General features: G+C 43.6%; 1 long non-coding RNA gene across 2 annotated transcripts; it reads left to right on the top strand.

The window, feature by feature from the left end:
* The first annotated feature begins 240 nt into the window (after positions 1–240).
* Positions 241–16906, top strand: LOC128086847 (uncharacterized). Of its 2 annotated transcripts, XR_008209545.1 has the most exons (5): positions 241–420; positions 5855–6746; positions 7013–7159; positions 7277–7430; positions 9856–16906. It is a non-coding gene; the product is annotated as an uncharacterized LOC128086847 (long non-coding RNA). The 2 variants fall into 2 exon arrangements; XR_008209544.1 differs by having other exon boundaries at positions 7277–16906.
* Positions 16907–19162: the final 2256 nt, after the last annotated feature.

A 19162-nucleotide genomic window follows, 5' to 3' on the forward strand; every position in this document is an offset into this window, starting at 1 on the left:
GCTCCTCCCCGCCGGCAGGGCGGGAAGAGCAGCAGCAGGAGGCGTTGGATAACGGATTCCGGCCTCGCGGCGGCGCCCCCTCCCCTCGCAGCCGCCGCCGCCATTTTGCCGCCTGGGGGAAACGGCCGCGCGGCGCTGAGGGCGAAGCTCCGTCGGCAGCACCGTGTGCGTCCGCCGCCCCGAACTGCCGTCGTCCCGCTGTAAAACTAGACGTGAGGGCCCTGTCTAGCCGTGGCTTGCTGGCAGGATCCCAAAGTGAAGAAAAAAGTGAAGAAAAGCCCCCGGCCCATCCAACAGCTGCAGCAGGTTGCTGTCCCTGGGTCCGTCACCAGCCTGGGCCCTGCGGACCACATCAGGCCCATTGCACACTGTTTAACAGCCGGAGCGTCCTTAACAGGATTTACATCTAACAGCATGACGGTGTGTAACTGTGTACTGCAGGGTAGCAGGGCATGCATCTGTCTGCCTTAATATTCATGTTGTGAGTTCTTGGAAACAATTGCATCCTTTGGAATCTGAATCCCTCATAACGTTTACTGCATTTCTGTGTACTTGAAATTCTAAATACAGCGAAGGAATTCTTCTGAGCAGTTTGAGTCAGAAGTAACTTTTTTTAGAGGCTTGTTAGACTGCATTCTTCAAAGATAACAAAACGACAAAGTGGGGGGTATCCAGTGTAGAACTCGGGAAATGCTACCAAAAAAGACAGATTTACATTTATGGGGTTTCTTTCCCATGGAGGTGAACAGTACAAGTGACTCCGAGCCCAGTGGGCAGGACGATGCGCATCCCAGGCTGCTCAGTTTCTCCAGCATTCCAGATTTATTCACACCTTGTCCTTGAAATGTGTCTCTTGCAATCCTATTAAAACACTGTACTGAAATGTGTAAATCTGACAATTTCGCGGGTAAGCAGACATAAGCTTTATTTAAAGACAGTCTCTGCAGCTTGTGTTTCAGAACTTAGAGAAAAGATTCTTGCCTGTCCTTACTCAAGAATAAATCAGAAATTGAGTCAATGCAAACTCTGAAGTACTGGAAAAGAGAGCACACTAATTTATTTCTCCAAAAGTTAGAAGAGCTTTCTTGGTCATATAAAATAAAACTTGCAAAGTGTTGTAACTACAGGTCAATTTTGCCAGCCTCCAGCTGTCCTTTCCAGATTACTGTAGTGTGTAACTGCAAGCATGTGAACAATTCTTCTGAAATTAATAGTTCTCATCTGCCTGAATTGAGATATACATAAACTGTTTGCAGGCTTAAGACTTGTTTTTTGGGTTGCTTCCTTTTAGTTGGTGAAAGGGCTCTTAATTCTGATCCCCCAAGTAATCATCTTGCATATTTTCATACTTTTTATGGTTACTTTCTTAAGATTGATGAAGCTGTGTATGCTGGATGTGTATTATCCACAACTACTTTTTCATGGCTCCCTTAGAAGTAATTCCTTCAGACAGTATGACCTTAGGCTGGCAGAAAGCCATGGAATACTTGGGAATTTGCTTCTTTCTGGATGACTTTATCCCTTTAAAATAAACCATCTACTTCATTAAAAAAGTTTTAAAAAGTTCCTCTGTGTGAAAGATATCTGCATTTCCCCAGGGCCAAGGGCTTTCGGTGGTATTTCTGAGCTACTATTGATCGTGCCAGTGTAACAGTCATTCATGTGGTGAATTTTATCAAGTATTAACTTTCATTCAGCTGCTCACTTGTCTTGGAAGTCTCTTTCGATTGCTGTGCTTTGAGAATCTGTCACTGATCTGAGGAGAAGGGGACAGAAAAAGAACTACAAATTGCAAATTTGTGTACTGCTTGAATTGTAAGTGACAACCCAGGATTGACTATGGGATATTCTGCATCTTTGGTTTGACAGGGCGTAAGAGTCCTGTGGCCATGCAGACGTCACAGTTGTCATTTGTCCCACGCTCCGTGGCCATGTAGATGTGCTTATGAATGGAGGCAGACTGTGCAAGAGATGCCATTCCAGCAGCCTCTCACTGCTGGAGCTTCAGGACAAGTTGTAGCTCTTGTATGAGGACTGAATTTGTGTCATCTGCATGCAAGCCAGTGGGTGCACTTCACCCAGTCAAGAATGGTCGCCTTCACACCCCGTAGTTATCAGGGTGTGGGTTCCGATGGCCTCCATCAGGATCTGACTGTGAAGATCCTCGTGACATTCCAACAACGCTGAGGGGTGCGTGATCTGTACACACCATCAGCTGCTCCTATGGAGTGCAGACCATTAGGCCTGCAGGTGAATCTCCCACGTTACATGAACAAATGCCTTTTTAGCCTAACGGTTAGAGGCTGACAATATCCACCCCACCCAGCTGGGGTGCTGGAGCTAGGGGAGGAGGATGAGGAAGAAATGCACTGTCCTGCAGCATAAGTCAACTGCCAGAAGGCTTCCCAATAGCAGAGCTGACCCCTCGGAGCTCTGACAGGTGGCAGTGCTTGGACAGTAGATGAATGTTTTGGAGAAGAGCTTGAGAGCACGCCTGTGTTTTCCCCTGTTGTGGAGCATTAAGCCTATATCTATACTGATGCAAGTGGTAAAGTTCTGTTCTTTGCTTGTTCTCCGCGCACTGCAGTACTGCTAATTAAGCTTTGTTAATTTGATGTCCAGTTTTTCCGACGTGGGTTTTGATCCAATCTTTCAAAATTCTGAAACTCCACTTTTTTCCTTTGTATGTGCAAGTACATTTAAAAAGGATTTTCATCATTTCTCTGTGCCCAGCTTCTCTAATAAGGTTGGACAGATTCTCACAGTTTCTGTTGCTAATATGATTCCTGGCAAATAGAGCAGAAGGTTCAGGAGAACAAAAGAAATGATCTAATTTTAGTAATGGTGCAGACTGGGTCTGTCATTTTTCGCTCTCTTTTATCCTCCTACCCTTTTTGAATGTCAGCCTCTCCCAGCATCGCTTCTTTTCAGTTTGAATCTAATTCTTGTTCTTTGTCAAGGACTGGGCGTGATGAGTTTTTAGATATTCCTCTGAGCAGAAGCTGTAGTGTTTGAGAGGCTTATCGGGGAGATTCGGACTTGTCAGAGGTAATTTGCTAAGAGTGAGCCGCTTCCAGGGAAGCTGCTTTTGAACGTTAAAAAGCCATCTATCTGAAATTTCACTTAATGTATATGTCACATTTATATTATCCACTTTAAATCTTCAATCAAAATCTGAGTCTAAGGAGTGCACTGCACTGTGAGGATAATAAGAGAATTAATTTGGTTCTGAAAGACAAAGAGGGTTGCATGTAGTGTTGGAGGTCAGGCCTCTGTCTAGTGAAGTTCTTTGCCTTCTGCATAATTCAAGTATGAAAATTGCTACTGAAGCCTTAACATTAAAAGTGTTCTTGCAAAAACAATACTAACATGTTTTAAATTAAGTTTGTGCCTACAAACTTTGCTAGATTTGGACCCAGTGACATTGTTCTGTTGAACCGCAGCTATGCTCAGCTTACCCAGCCTTTCTTCTCGTGCTCCTGTTTTGGATATGAGAAATAAGCAGGCTGTATTTGCAGTTTGGATGATGGTAATTATAGATAGCTGATGTGCAGAACCGTGCAAGGACGCAAAGAGAAAAGAGCAGTGTGGAATGAAGTGGAAAGTGCTGAAGCGGTAGCAAGATGCAGAGGACATCCTGGGTTTAATTTATTGTGTGTACAGCAAGAACACCAGCAGGATTAGAAATAAACTATAGCTCAGCATTCACAGTCATAATGTATTCCCAGATGAAAAATGAAGGCAGCACAGAAGTTAATTTTGTTCCCAAACAGGTCTATCTAAATAATTAAGTCTGCCTTGATTAAAAACGGACAGTTTTACAAAATAAATCACTCCTGATTATCTAACTCTAGCTGATTTCATTTTCTTACGTTTCATGGCACCTAGATAGAAGAGGGCTCTAAAACCTAAACAATATTCCTGCTGGAATACTGCTAAAACAGCTTCCTCTGGTGTAACAGACCATACTGTTAGGCCTGAAGTTGGGCTCTGGGATACAATCTGTAATTTAGAATGGTGTTTTCAAGTGCAAATGCTCGGTAAATAATTAGGCAGACCTCTTGCCCCACTTCTGAGAATGATTTTAAAAGTGAGCTGAGCAATTTTGAGATGGAAGCAGTATTGCTTCTGAATGTTCCATCTTCAGGAGTTATATTTACATTGCTTTTTTTTTATTTCAGGAATCATTAACCCTGAATAAAATGAAAGCTTAAATGCATTCCATGAACAGCAAATTAAAAATGCTGTGTGCCAAGTAGGGAAGGTTTGCAGTGAAATGTCCTGTATCTCTTCGCCAAGCAGCTCATCATTTAACCAGGAGATGAAAGGGAAGGACCAGCCCTTCCTTATTTCTCTCCCATTTTTGCGTTCCATCCACAAGGTTTGAATGTTTTCAAGAAGCTCAGCTAAGCGCTGCATTCAGGCTGGGCAGCCAGCCCCTCTCCTTGCTAGCCATCAGCTCTCATCAGGGTGCTAATAAGGTGCCTAATGAAGTCCATGTTCTTGAGGCACATTAAGAAATCCCACAGATACAGCTCACATTCAGGAACAATAGTGTTTGCATTGACAGGGCTTTCAACAGAAACTCACTTTCACTCCAGCTGGTGAGTGCGATTCTAGCAACTAACCTAGCTCTTTCAGTAGCTAAGTTTGTTGATACAGCTTGTTGCTCTTCCTGTCACAGAACAGATCAATAACCTGCACAGTCAGAACCACAGGAGTGTTCAGGTTGGAAGGGACCTTTGGAGGTGACCAAGTGCTGCCCAAAGCAGGGTCAGCGGAGCAGGCTACTCAGGGCTGTGTCTGGCTGGGCTTTTAGTGTTTCCAAGGATTGAGAGTGCATAACCTGTTCCAGTGTGGGTTGTCAGGGTTTGGTTTACTTTTTTGTGTCTGTTTTTTTTTCTTATGTTTAAATAGTTTCCTGTATTTCAGTGTCCACTGTGTGCTCACTGAGCGCCATTTAGAAGTCGGGCTCAATTTCCTACCCCTTCCCATCAGGTGTTGGTTCCCATTGGCGAGATACTCCTGAAGCCCAGGCTCACAGGCTCAGCTCTGTCATCCTGTCCCCTTACGACAGACACTCCAACCTTAACCACCATCATGGCCCTTCACTGGACTCATCCTAGAATGTCTATGCTTCCACTGTACTGAGGAGCCAAAGACTGAACCAAGAAGTGCAGATGTGACCTCTCTATTGCAGAGGAGAGAAGGATTACCTCCTTTGGCTTGCTGGAGATGCTCTTTCTAATGTAGCTTTTGCTGTAAGGGCACATTGCTGGCTTGTGCTCAAATTGTTGCCCTCCAGGTCTCCCATGGGAGCTCCTGCACAGCTGCTTTCCAGCTGTTCCACCCTGTTCTGGGACTTGTGGTCATTCTTGCCCAGGGGCAGGGCTTTGCAATTCTCTTTGTTGGACTTTATGAAGTTGCTGTTTGCCTGCTGTCTTTATAAAGAACCTCTCAGGACAGAATTGGAGGGATGGAGATTTAATTACCTCATGTTCCCACAAAATCCACACATCATTCCTTAACTTTTTTGGTCTCGTGACCCTCTATAACACCATGTCATCACCCTGATCTCTCACTGAATCTAAAATGAAAAGAAAAGCAGTCCATGAAGTTATTTGCTTTGTAAGTTTATGCAGAAAAAGGAAGGAAAGGTATTTAATTCTCCATGTTATTACCTGAGTCATAGAAATTTTTTATTTATGGCATTTCTGTTTTAACAACAGGAATCATGCCCAAAAATAAATGTGTATAAATTAAAGCCTCTTGGTTATGAATGAATCACTTATTTTCTTTATATTTATTCAGCTGAAGTTCATAGTTTCCTCTGTGTACTGTGCTTTTTCCTCAGGGTTCTTTCCAACCAGGCCTCACCAATTCTGTCCTCAGCTCACCTACGATGAGAAAGCAGAGCATCTGTGCTGTTTCCTGATTGTATAAAATACTGGGAAATGCTGCCACAGACTGGAATCTCCATCAGATTGCCAGATGTCCTGAATATCCAGAATTCTGTCTTTGCCTTTCTCATTTTACCTGGTATCTGGGGGTAAATGAGACTTAGAGCCTCACGGAGCAGACTGATGGATGGGGCTGCTGGTCCCTTCCTTTACGTTTGCCATCCACGTTGCATCACAGAATTGCAGGGGTTGGAAGGGACCTCGAGATCATCAAGGCCCACCCCCCTGCTAAAGCAGGCTCCCCACAGTAGCTCTCACAGGGAGGCATCCAGATGCCCAGCATGGATTGATTTCTGTCTGTGAAGATTTCTTACTTGAGGCTCTTCCTTGGATCTGCACTTTCCGGTCTGTACCAAGGCTCAGACAGTGCACGGACTTTGGGACATAATCCTGGTTTCTGGGGACTCAGCACTGAAAATGCCTTTGTGCTGGAGGCAGCCTGCGTTTGAAGGTCAGGAGCATCCAGGCCCCTTATTTCATCTGTACTGAGAACTTAAGCTCATTCAAAACACTCTGCTCTCCTTGCTTTGCTCAAACCCAACCAGTATGTTTTAGCAGGTGTATTTACTTCTTAAACATATTTGTTTAGTCTATAATTTCATCGTGCCCCTGGTATTGCCTTGCTGCCAGTGACTCGCTGCTGGGAAGCAGAGGGATGGAGAATGGTCTCGTGTTGAAGTTACTAAGCTGAGGTGCTTCCAAGAATGAAAAAAGGTGTTTGAACAAATGTGTTTTCATCTGACCTTCAGTAAATCTTCTGACTTCATTTTTCCTCCTGCAAATTAGGTACTGCCAGGGTAAATATATTGGCTATAGGGTGGGTGGGAGGAAAACATAATTATTGAGAGAAAAAAAAAACCAACAAATCCTGCTTCATAGACAGCTCATTTATTTTAAGTAGGTCAGGGTTGTTACAAAAACACAGCAGCAGTCACACTTGTGATAGGCTTCAGCTTTTGAGTACCATCCGTTCGCATTTAAGACGTCCATCCCCTCCTAATTTTCAATTTTGAAGGCAGGTGACTCACAAGGGACACTTTTTTCCCTTCCAGGCTGACATGCTGACCCAGTCAGGCAGCACAAGTGGGATCCAGGTCCTCCCGTTGCTGAAGGAAGCTCCCAGGAACGAGGCTGCAGGATTAAGGAGGAAGTGGAGGTTTTAATGAAGCAGACTCCATTCTTTGGTGGGGTGAAGGGAGGTAAGGGGAGCTCCTGTTGCTTATGTGATTATTGCTAATTACTGTAATTGAACATCCTCATGACAGGAATATTTGGGGCCTGAGGTAAAGCCGGTTTGCCTCCGTTCCTTTTTTCAGCTGTCTCGTGGTGCCCTCTCGAGGTGGAGAGCCGCTGGTTCATTCACTGTTTAGAGCAGCTGGGATGCGAACTGGAAGCGCAGCCCTTGCTGAAGAAGCTGAGAAATCAGTTTGCTTTGGAAAAGAACCGTTGCAGTAACTCCACGCAAAGTTGGTGGGTTCTGGATTCCATTTAGAAGTGCACACTGATCCCTCTGCCTCCAACTTTTTTGTGAAAGCCAAAGGTGTTTCTCCCCTGTGTGAGAGCTGATCAAAGTTAAAGGCTGCCTGCTTCCATGAGGGCAGGGACACACTTCCCACAGTGCGCTCATTTCATTGGAAGTCTAGGATATGTTTGGGTAATAAGGGGAAACCTTGATGCATTAGGAAGGCCAGCCTCTGGCTTCAAGTTAGAGGGCCCCGTGCCTGTGGGAGAAAGCCTTGCATGGCCTGGGAAGCTGAGCGGAGGGATGCAATCACTGCTGCTTTGTGAAGGACTACAAACTGCAGGCTTCCTGTTAACAGCAATTATCAGATGATTGGGTTGGAAACATCTTTTGCCATGCGACGGCAGATTCTCCTTTCCAAAGGCCTCATCTTAAATCCAACAAGGAGTGAGGATTATCAGTGCCATAAGTCCTTTAGAGTCATTGAATGCATTACGTTTGTTTTGGACTGAGATGGGTAGAAGCTGAGTGCTTTGGGGCAAGGACTCCATCTGACAGATGAGTATGCTGTGGGTGCGTGCTGTTTTATCACTAGGCTGCCGTTCTGCTGAGTGGGATAAATTTCACCTGCGTCCACTTTGCTGTCACCTTTTCACAGGATCTTTCTGAGTCATCCCAGGCTCCTCCCACCCGATACGGGTTAGACACAGGAGGCAATTGCTGGCTGTATTTTGTCAAAGTCCTTTCAGACCTCCTGCCACACCAAATTGTCCCAACAGCAGCACTCACTGGAAGTCTGTTGTGTTCATTGGACCAACATTGTTTCAGCTGCACCCTTCAGGCCAGATAACCACAGAGGGCTTGAGATGGCCTTGCTTTCAGAATTAGGAGGCAGTGGAGGCTGTGGCTACCAGAGAAGGCAGCTCACACAGATTAGGTGCAACAAAGTGGGCTGATGAATGCTGCACCTTAGCAAGTGGCCTTTTTTTCCTCCTCATAGCAAGACAGCTGTGGTCTTCAGAGACACCTGGGGAACAAGATTTCCTGAAGGGTTTTTCTTTTTTGGTCTGATTTTCTTCTGCTTTTACTATAGAAGGCAGACTTCATGAACTACAGCACCTCCTCTGTCCATCTTTTATGTGCAGCTTGGTTTTGGAGGTTGGAAGGTTTTTCATCCATTGATTTTGTGCTCATCGTGGATATGTTTTAAAAATACTCTTAAAAAAAAAAAAAGTCCCTACTTCTCATGGATAAATTTTGATGGAGATGGTGGGAAATAAATGTAAACAACTGCTGAATGACATGTGGAATCTGATAGCACAAATCCCCTCTGCAGAGCTGTAAATTGACTCAAAGCTCCTGTTGTGTGGAAAAGAACTCTTGGGCCCAACGAGGGGTAAGATGTTAATAAAACCTTTGTTCACTGTTACAATAGGGAGCAGCTAAGTGTGGTTTGGGGTTTCTGCCAAGTTAACCCTGACTTATTCCCATTGTCAGAAGTACTGCTAAGAAACCCTTTAATGTGTTATTAAGGGTGAAATATGAAAAATAGTATTTTTCATTTCCAATGCTCTGTTTAAAGCAGAAGTGTTCATTGTAAGAACATCCTTTATTCCCTTTCCCCACTGCTACACTCAGTGCTTTAAAGAAAATTCACATTTTGTGTGGCACTAATTTTCTCCTTGTTGGAAAAAAAGTTGCTTATGTGGTCTGAAACTGCCACCATCTTTAATATGGCCAGAGTCTTATTTTCTTTAAGAGGAAAGTGCAGGTGTTCTGAGCCCCTGAACACATGCTAACCTGGCTTACTTGATTGTTCCTTTGCCTGTGGCCTGTTAGTCGCTGCCCAGCCATGGTCTCTTGCTGTTCTCAGCTCCTTAGGTCAGGATGCATGTGCAGTGCATTCAGATCCATGCACGGGTTTGCAATGGTAATTCAAATAATAATCAAGTTGTGAAAAATAAGACAGTATGCATTTCAACAAGTTCAATTTTTATTTCTCCAGTGAAGAAAGGTGAGAGAAAGAAAGCTTCTGTCTCCAGTCTTGCCTTTTATTTGCAACTGCGCTGCTAGGGATTCAGAGGCTGTAGAAGGCAGCATTTCGATGTATCTCCACTAGAGGCCAAGCGTGGTGTGATGACACCTGGTGTCATCTTGGCAACCAGGGAAAAAATAAAGGAGGTGGAAGGTCTAAGCTGGGCATTCTGGTGGAGTCAAGGTGTCTTGGGATCTGAGTGCACAGAGCTCCAGCCATACGTTTAAAAGCAGCCTGGTGTCACAGCCACATTCCTTCCAGCCCTCATACCTTTCCTTGCCCTCTGTGCCACCCACTCATCTGAGGAAAGGTGGCATCTAACCAAAACACACTTTGGGTGCTTTCAATTATAAATCTTTACTCCATTCTCAAAATGTTTCCACTTGTTTTCTTGGCAGGACCTTGAGGATCTCTCTTGAGAGTTCCGTTCACGTAGATATGCACAAAAGGAATAGTTTATCTCCAGCTCCTGCTGACTTCCATGAATAATTTGTTGTAAAAGCTAAGTTGGACTTCTGCAGTCTTGAGTAACTTTGAAGTACCAGTTTCTAATATTCCAGCCACAGACCTAAGCAGCCTTTCTACTTTTAGAGGCCAAAGCGGCCTCTCTGATCTCCACTTATCTGTAACCACCTTGGAAATTCCCACTCCTTTTCCCTCCTTTTTGGTTCCCCATAAAACCAAGGGCTCCTCACTGGCAGAACTTCCCTTCTGAATTAAAACTTAAACAAAGATTTGATGGAACAAAGATTTGATGGGTCTTTACTGTTTCTTCTTCATCTCTCAAAGTGCATGCCAGGAAATACTGTGCTGACATAGGAAGGTGGGCAGCTGTTTCACAGGGTGTATTCATACACCCACTCACTGAAGGCAAACAGAATTGCTTATCTGAGTAATGCCACACATGTGCCTGAGTGATTGCAAAGGACTGAAAGGAGTTGGGAGTAGAAATAATAGCACTGCTTCATCTCTCACAGAGCAGCGCCAACAAAATAATGAAGCTGCATGAATAAAGAACCAACATAATAATCGGGCTGCCAGCATTTTTGGAAAATTAGCACTTCTTCCATAACAGTAACGGCTGCTGGGAAAATGGTACAAAATATAACTGTCAGGTTAAGCACACCTTAATCAACATGCGCCGAGTCCCACTGATGTGTCCTCAAAACTGTTACTTAAGTACTTGTTAAAGCCAATTAAATAAACAAAATTTTACAGCCTAATAGCATAAACCACATAAATAACATAAAAGAGCCATAATGGCTGAATGGGTGAGTGTTTAGCCCTTCCTGATTTAAAACAGTGAAGTGAAAAATGTTGCAGCCCTTGAAGGTGATTTTGAAGACGAGGAAGTGACTGTGCTACACAAACAGCAATCAGAGACAATTAAGAGAACTGGGACAAGTGCCTCATTCTCTCCACAGACTGCATGGGAAATTGCACTTTACATTTCAGTCTCGTTGCATTTAAAATAAGGCCCCCAGCTATGTCATTTTTCAAGTCCAACTCAAATCAAAAGATATTGCTTAAAATCTTCCTATTACTCCAGAAGTGAAAAGAATGATTGTCTATGCTGATGAGCCCAGAAGATTGTCTTGGAAAGACTTTGGCAGTTTTGTCTCCCAGTCATTATAATGTTATTTCTGCTCCTGAAGAAGACTGACAGAGCCTGAATGCCACAATAAGTACTGGGGCAGTTTAGGGTAGCTGCAGATTTCATGTTGTTTCCCTGCCAGCAGAGAAACTGTGCTGTGCTGTGCTGTGCGTCTGTTTTCTTTTAGAGCTTCATCTGATGAAGAATCTTCTACTGCATAGAAACAAAACAACAGAAAATAAAGGCAAGCTAAAAACAGCCCGTAAAAAAATGGAAAGAATGCAAATAGGGAATTTTGGCAATAATGCAATTAGACATGTCTGTATATAATTATAACCTGTATAAATGTAACCCTATCCATAGACAGGTCCCTAGCACACACAGCCCTTGGGCAGCACCTGCTCAAAACCTTTCTGGTAAGCATGGAAAGATTTCAGTACAAAATGGAGAGGAGTTCTGAAGCGGTCAGGTTGCCTCGCTTTGGCAGTCATTGTTTTGTGAAGACAGGAGCGCACTGAGCTTTCAGAGCTCATACAGCTCCTCTGATTTGTCTTAAATTGCGATGCCTAGAAATGAGCACCTCAGCTTTAAAGGTGCTTAAAGGCAGATGTAAGTGACCAGCTTTCCCATGGTGCAAACCATAGAGCCATCTAGGAGGTAAAGGACCTGTGGGGTCATCCAGTCAAACTAGCAGCCTGACCTACCAGGTCCCATTGCTATGCCGTGTCCAGCAGTGCCACATCCACTCTGCTGCCTCCTTCAGCAGCCCGTTCCAAAGCTTAACCACCTGCTCTGTGAAGAAAATACTCTTGATGTCCAATCTAAACTTCCCTTGGTGCGACTGGAGGCTGTTTCCTCACATCCTGTCACGTTACCTGGGAAGAGACCAACACCCTCCTTGCTGCAAACTCCTTTCAGACAGCTCTAGAGCACGATGAGGCCTCCCCTCAGCCTCCTCTTCTCCAGAATGAGCAGCCCCAGTTCCTTCAGCTGCTCTGTCTTTTGGATTTGGAGACATAAGGAGCAGCAGAGTACGAGTATCATTAATATGTTTATTTTTTAAAGTTGTTTTTTTTCCTAATGGAAAAGGCTCTAAAAACAAATTTTAATTAAAAGGACAGTTAATGCCAAATATAAGAAATTGTTAATTTTAAAAAAGTCAATTACAAGATTTCTTCACTCAGATACAATCAACTGCATACACTGGGTAGTCTTATAAAACAAGAAAACAAGAACTTAAATCAATTATTTTCTGATGAAAGATGTAACTTGTACTTTTTTCTGTGTAACAATTGAGTAAGAGAGAAATTATGGTTGCAGTGATGACCTGGTGCTCGCTCCCTCTGTCCAATGGGTAAGCTACCTCAATTCCTGAAAAAAGAGTAATGCCCTCTTGGTCTCTGAGGACTTCAGGGCAAATAAGGTTCTTGAAACTAAGATGGGTTTGAGAAGGAAGCTACCTGTAAATTCTAACAAACCCAGCAACACAGCGGAGTGTCAGAATTCGAGTCCATCTGAATCAGCAGTCATACATGGAACTGTGCAAAAAAAAGAGAAATGCTGCAAGCCACAAGTCCTGCTCCCCAAAGCATCTCCTGGTGCCAAGACTCACGGTGGACTTCCTAGCAGAAACTTCATCCGTTTCAGTGGGACTTCTTTGGAGCATTCAATGAACGATGGCAAAGTTGAGTCCTGAACTGTTGCTTTAAAAAAGCTTTAGGAAAAATATACTTAAAGGCAAATGCTGCTCTCAATAAAATCAATGGGAGTTTTGTGACTTAAATTGTATGTTATACAATAATAAAACTTGTCTTACATTTTCAGGTACTGCAGATGCCTAACTACTAATCTAAGGAATACATTGATGCACTTAAAGATATACATGTATAAAACTGCAGTGCTTGTCATGTTATATTCACTGGTGACTGCAGTTCTGCCAATGACTCTGTGTCATTTTCCAAAAGCTGAAGACCATCGGTAGCATAACACCAAGCTGAGGTCTCTCTAGCTCTCCTCTTGGAGCAATGCTGTCACGTTAGAGGGACTTGTAGCAAATGCTTGCAGTTGCTGAGACTGTCATCCAACTGCACTCTGCTTTGTGCCCAGGAAAAGGATGGGGCCGGCTGAAGTGCTGGCACGACGCCATGCGGACAGATGGACAGATTGGTGAGCAACGCGGGGACCGAGCAGGAGCAGCCAGTGTGGATTCTGAAGGCAGCGCTCCCAGCTGGCAGACACCAAACAGCCGGCCTGCATTTGTTAAAAACAATTTCTGTTTTCGGAAACGTTGCGGTTTGTTTGGTTCTGGGTGACGTAACGCACCAAACACAACAGGGAGAGGAAGGGCTATTGTTAATTGATGTTGGTAGAGTTGGCTTGAGCTGTACGAAAGGAAGGAAATGAAGAGTGGGCATTTCTTCTGGGCCCTGCAGAGAGTGAGAGAGAAATCTCTGCACGGATTCCGAAGCTGGAACTTATCAGAAACTCACACTTGAGTTTTTTTTCTCCAAAGAGGATCACAGTCAAGTAGGGGCACTGTGAAACAGCTCCTGTCCTGGCGTGAGGGTAATGTTTACAGGATACACTTGGGCTCTGCCTTATTGCAAGCCGGAAAACGGAAACTTGAAGGTGAAAATATGGAGCGAATGTATTTTGTTTCTGAAGAAAATATCTGAAGAGAGATACTCTAAGTTTAAATATTTAGCTTTAAGCGGTTTCTTTCTTGGCACGCTGAGATTTAGACAGTAAAATCAAGTCTTTCAACCCCATATGGAAATGGGGCAGGGAGCCTGAATGGTTGGTCCTCACATGTGGAAGCGTCCCTTTGTCTTACAACATTTCATCCCTTCTATTGGCAAAATCAAGTGTCTTCCTGGGCAGAGACTTTATCCTGGCCACAATGTTCTCTCTTCTAATAGTCAGCCTAATCTGCACGTCAAGCCATAACCTGTAATAAATACCAGCATGGTACAGATTTGTTTACTAAACTAAAGTTCATAGAGAAGAAATATGTTTCTGTTGGTGCACTTGTTGTCCTTCTCCCAGACTGCGGTACTTGTTGATCTGTGCTGAGATGGCACGCAGCCGCACTTTACGGGCTTCCACAGATTATGCTTACAAGCTTAATACCAATTATATGCCTACAGTACATTAAATAAAACAACTGCATTGAAAGAATGTCAAAGGCATGAGGCTGCCAGCCAAACAGTGGTTTATACTTTAAAGTAAAACCCTCATCTGCGTACTCCGGCAGCACCTCTGAACTACGTGACCAAGTGCTTCTGGTGCCGTTTTAGGACAAGGCTTTAGTACATTCCTTCCATCTTCTGCCTTCCCCATGTAAAGGTGACATGCACGGTGCCTACGTGGTGGCTTTGTCGCATTCACGAGGTGTGTCTAATTTGGAACATCACAGGTCTGAGACTGTGGCTGTCAGTGCAGACATTATCTAACTGTTGGTCTCATCTTGGCTTGCAAAGATCAAGAGCCGACCATTGTGCACCACAGCAGAGAGAAACAAAACATTACCATGACCCCGGCTCTAAGCCAGCCATGTTACAAAGGGGTGAATCTGGGTTTAAGTCTTCCTTGTCTTGTTTAAGGTCACCGATTCTCCCTAAAGAAGCAAAACAAAACACACGTGCAATAATTAAAAGAATTAACACTGGACTTAGTTTGTGCCTGCAAACCAGGATTCCTGCTAAGTGGAAATTTGCCAGATGCTCTCCAACACCAGACACAAAGAAGAGGCTTTTTCTAACTTAAACCTGAGTTTTGCTGTGGGATCAAAGCTCACAATTCTGCCTGTTACCGGTTTATTTCAGAGCGTCAATGCTTGCACTACAGGTTCTATCTCAGAGTTACTTGGAAGAAGCTGTAGAAAATCTTTTTTCTCTCAGGCTGCCAGGCTTTTATTTAGTGGAGAAAGTAACACAAACAATAAAATGCTGGAAGTGCCAGTGGGCTCAGTAAAGAAGATTGAAGGGTTTATATGTCTTTTTCTTCTTTGTCCTTTCTTTTTCTTTCTTTCTTTCTTTTTTTAATGGTCCAATTATGTACCACGTAGCAGCAACTGGGCTAACAACAGCCATATGATGGAATAGCTCGTAATCCGGTTGTGGGTCTAGCTCCACGAGACAGACTCCAAGTAGATGAGTTTTAAATCTCCTTAGAATTAAGAAGGGTTTGGCAACCAAATTAATTGTTTTGGAGAAATCCTCCTTTATGGATTGTGAAGAGGATAAAAAGGGAAAAAACATGTCATCTGTAGTGGTTAGTCAGATGTTCTTTTGGAGTTACAGCGATTTCCTCTCTAATTCCTCTTCTTGTTGACATTCCCCTTAAAAGAATAATGAGTGCTGTGTGAGTTGCCTTAGTGCTGCTCGTCGCTGTGTACGTTACGAAATCTTTGCATTAAGCCACCCAAATGGATTGAATCACATCGCAAGGCAGGCATTAAAAACAATTGCACTCGACTGCGAGCGCGCATGAAAGCAAAGTATAACTGATACACTGTGCAAGTGCTGATCAGTGCTGGTGCACTGTGCAGCAGATTGCTTCAGAGAGGTGCTTGGGCCCAGACATCTGAGAGCACTGGTTCAGCAGGACTGGGTTATTTTAGTCTTTGGATCTTTAATATTGATGTACTTACCCTTTTTCCAGCGAGGCTGTGATGCTTTGGAACAAGGCATTGCATGTATAATTAATACCGCGTTTAAATAACGGGAGGCAATTAAACAATCACTGTGCAATAGCCTCCCAGGTGTATTTCTTTAGCATACATTTTGTAGCTATGTGGCCTGTTCTCACAGTGGCTGTGTTACTTAATTAGCCCATGCTTTTAAGGTGTTTTGGCAAAAACAGAGGTGCAATAACCAAGATATTGTTATTTCACAGGTGGCTTAGAAGGAGCTGCATTAAGGCGGCTGGTACTGACAGTCCTTTAATACAGAAAGCCAGGAGATGGTTCTGCACGTGGTAAATTAAACAGCGAAATATACCAATCTGAACGTGATTTCTCTCAAGCTAAACCACCCCACGTTCATTTGCTTCGGCTTTAAGCCCTTCCATTCTAGTATTCTCTGGCCCCGGTTACAGAATTGCAGCTTGCTTTTCACCTATCTTCCAACAGTCTAACATAGATGTCTGGGTCCAGTCCATTGTTCCAATTGTATATAGTTTAAAAAGCTCTGCAGTATTTTACTCTTTCCATTATATCTTGGCTTCCCCGAGCGCTCTGCTCGCTGCATTTTGCTTGTACTGGCTCTGTTTTCTAAACCCATTTGTGCCTTTTTTTCTGTACACACTTGTTCATTGGGGAGCTTAAATTGACTTCTCTCCATTCTGTTTCCTTAACTAAAAACGCACCATTAAGGTTGATTGAAGTCTTTTGAAAACACTTCATAAAAAATGAAAGGCCATGAGAAATTAGGCTACCAGTGTTTGCAAATACCTGTTTTCAGCCAAATTGATGGGAAGGAATAAGAACTGAAATCTAAAAATGCTACCGATATATATTTGTTTGCTACTTAGTTTTATGGGAATGGAAATAGAATGTGTAAAACACGGTGAGGAATAAAATATTGAGACACAAACAAAACACCCTGCTTTTGTCATGGAAAGCCTTTTCCCAAAAAGCCTAAAGCAGGCCCCAGACAGAGAACGTGCCAGCATTAATTCTTACAGAATCGCTTTATTTTCAAGTGCTCCTCTTTGGAGAAGGCTGAAAACTGTTTCTAAGAACAACATTGGAGCCGTGCGATAACGTGTTTATCAGCAATGGGAGTTCTTACGGAGTGCTTTCCAAATGGGAGAGAACACAAGGCTGATCAGATCGGCAAAACTTGGAATCTCCTTTTGGCACAAGAACACCTGTGCAATGGTTGAGGATATTAAGTATGTTTTACACGGTGTCACGTGCACTTAATAAACAAAGCAGCCGATTTCAGCCGTCACCCAACAGGAATAAGACATCCCAAAGAGCACGCTGAACTGTCAGGGAAGCTTCTATGGACATATGGAAATACGTCTGACTTTCAAAAGAGCAAAACCAAGGGGGATTTGCGCACAGTTAAGAGCGAAACAACCGCTTCACCATCAGCAGCGATCGCATGGAAAATGGCAGCTTGCTTGTCAGAGCAGCTGAATGGCTCCCCCAGCAAGCAAGGCAGCACGGCTGTTTCCAGACTCCCCGACTCCTGCTGCTGATCAGTAAGGAATGCACACTTCACACATGTAGAAAGACGTAAAAAAGAATTATTCAATTTGAATGCAGTCTTAGATCATTTCTTACAGACGACGGACAGCTTTATTTTCCAGATCTGTTGCTTCCACGGCTCATCCTCCTTTCAGAAACATATTCACTCTGACAGTCATCTAAAATGTCTAAAATTCAGAACATGTTCAGTATGCATCTCATCTTACAGCCTTAAGAGATTTTTACCAACAGAACTTTTAATGTGGGAAAAAAACCCCAAGCCTGTAACCCCAAGGTTGAACTCAGGTTTGGATTCAAGGTCAAACAAACCTGTAAATGAAAGCTGCTTGCAGACTTTGCCCTTAATGGTATGATCCGTTTTTGATTTTGCTTCCTTTTTAGTTCATTTTCTAAAAGCAACAGAATAAATCCACCAGGCCTGAGCTGCAGCAGTGTTTTATGGTGGATGTGAACACAAGTTGTAGCATACTGTATCACTGCCTTGAAGAATTCTCCCGCTAATGGAGGAAAAGAGCAGTGAGATCAACAAGAAAAGCAGCTAAGTACAAGGAGGTCATTCAGAAGCTATGAGTTCTGTAGCAGAGGTACAAGAAAACCCTGTCAGCTTCCATCCCATTAAACAAGCTATGAGCTATGTGTTAGACTCGCTGGGATTACCAGCAAACCCCTACCAAGATGTGTGCTAGCTTTTGCTCACGTCCTCCATCAATTATTTAGTTCCTTTTATGCAAATAATGTTTCATGGAAGCGGTGCAGATCCATAATGGGAAGAAGAGCAACATCCATTTAGAAGAATTAAATGGTGAATGAAAAGTATGACACTTTGCAGACAAAAGCTATTGAAATGGTGCAGTAGCATTACTTCTTAACTGTCTGCGTTCATATACAGATGGGGAGATTCAACGTTTTATTTGCTTTTTTGGTGAATTTAAACAAAATTAAATAAGAAGGCAATAGACAAAGACTCCACAACTGCAGTGCTGCCCAGGGCACTGCTGCAGACGTGAGGCCTCTGTCGCAGATTGGTGTTCTTCAGGTTCTAAGCTTTCATTCTGTATTTTACAGGGAATGTTTGCAACTTGTTTCTGTGCAAGAATCTTTACTGTTCTTTAGACTCAAGGGTCAGAAAGGACTAAGGGCTACTCCTGCATCCATTGATTTCAATGCATGTGTGGGATGAAAACTGCTCTGCTCAGCGCTACTACAGTTTGTTGGGCCAAACCGACTAAAGGTGCGTGCAGAAGCAATCTGTTCTCATTGCTGGAACAAAGCTTGCTGTATGAGACTCGGCAGAGATGCTTCAGGAAGGCTGCTTTCTTCTGTACAGGATTCTTCCCACAGAGGAGGCTGACAAATAAACGCTGATAATCCTGGGCACATCCATCCAAAGAACTGAGTGTGCCACTGCAGAGCCTTTAAATCCTGGTCTGGGATTTTCCTTGGAAGGTTTATCCCTTTCCTTGTCAGCAGCCTAATTATAGCCTTCCTGCTGAACTGTCTGTGGGCTGTGTGACCACTTAGGCTGGATCTGCCCTGGTGAGCATGGTGATACCCACTAATGTCTCTCACAGCAAAGGCTGTGGTGGGGCTGCTTGTCAGGAACTGAATGTGTCAGTGGGGGTGAGAAGGGCCTCCATCATCCCGCGTACCCCAACATCATTGAGAGAACCTCATAATAACCGTGAGTTTTACACCAGAAAACCAGAGATAATAAGGCTTAAAGCTATAATGAACAGATACTGGACTGGGGTCTCAAGGCTTTTATCTCCTGCTGCATCCCCTTTGCCACCCTCTGCCATCACTTTGCGTGCAAAGGAGCAGGGATCAGAAGCAAACAAAATGTTATCAAATGTCACAATTTTGGGAGACAAATCTGAATGTTAAGCATTTCTCA

Source organism: Tympanuchus pallidicinctus, unplaced genomic scaffold (assembly GCF_026119805.1).
Source record: "Tympanuchus pallidicinctus isolate F22 unplaced genomic scaffold, pur_lepc_1.0 scaffold3, whole genome shotgun sequence".
Lineage (NCBI taxonomy): Eukaryota > Metazoa > Chordata > Aves > Galliformes > Phasianidae > Tympanuchus > Tympanuchus pallidicinctus.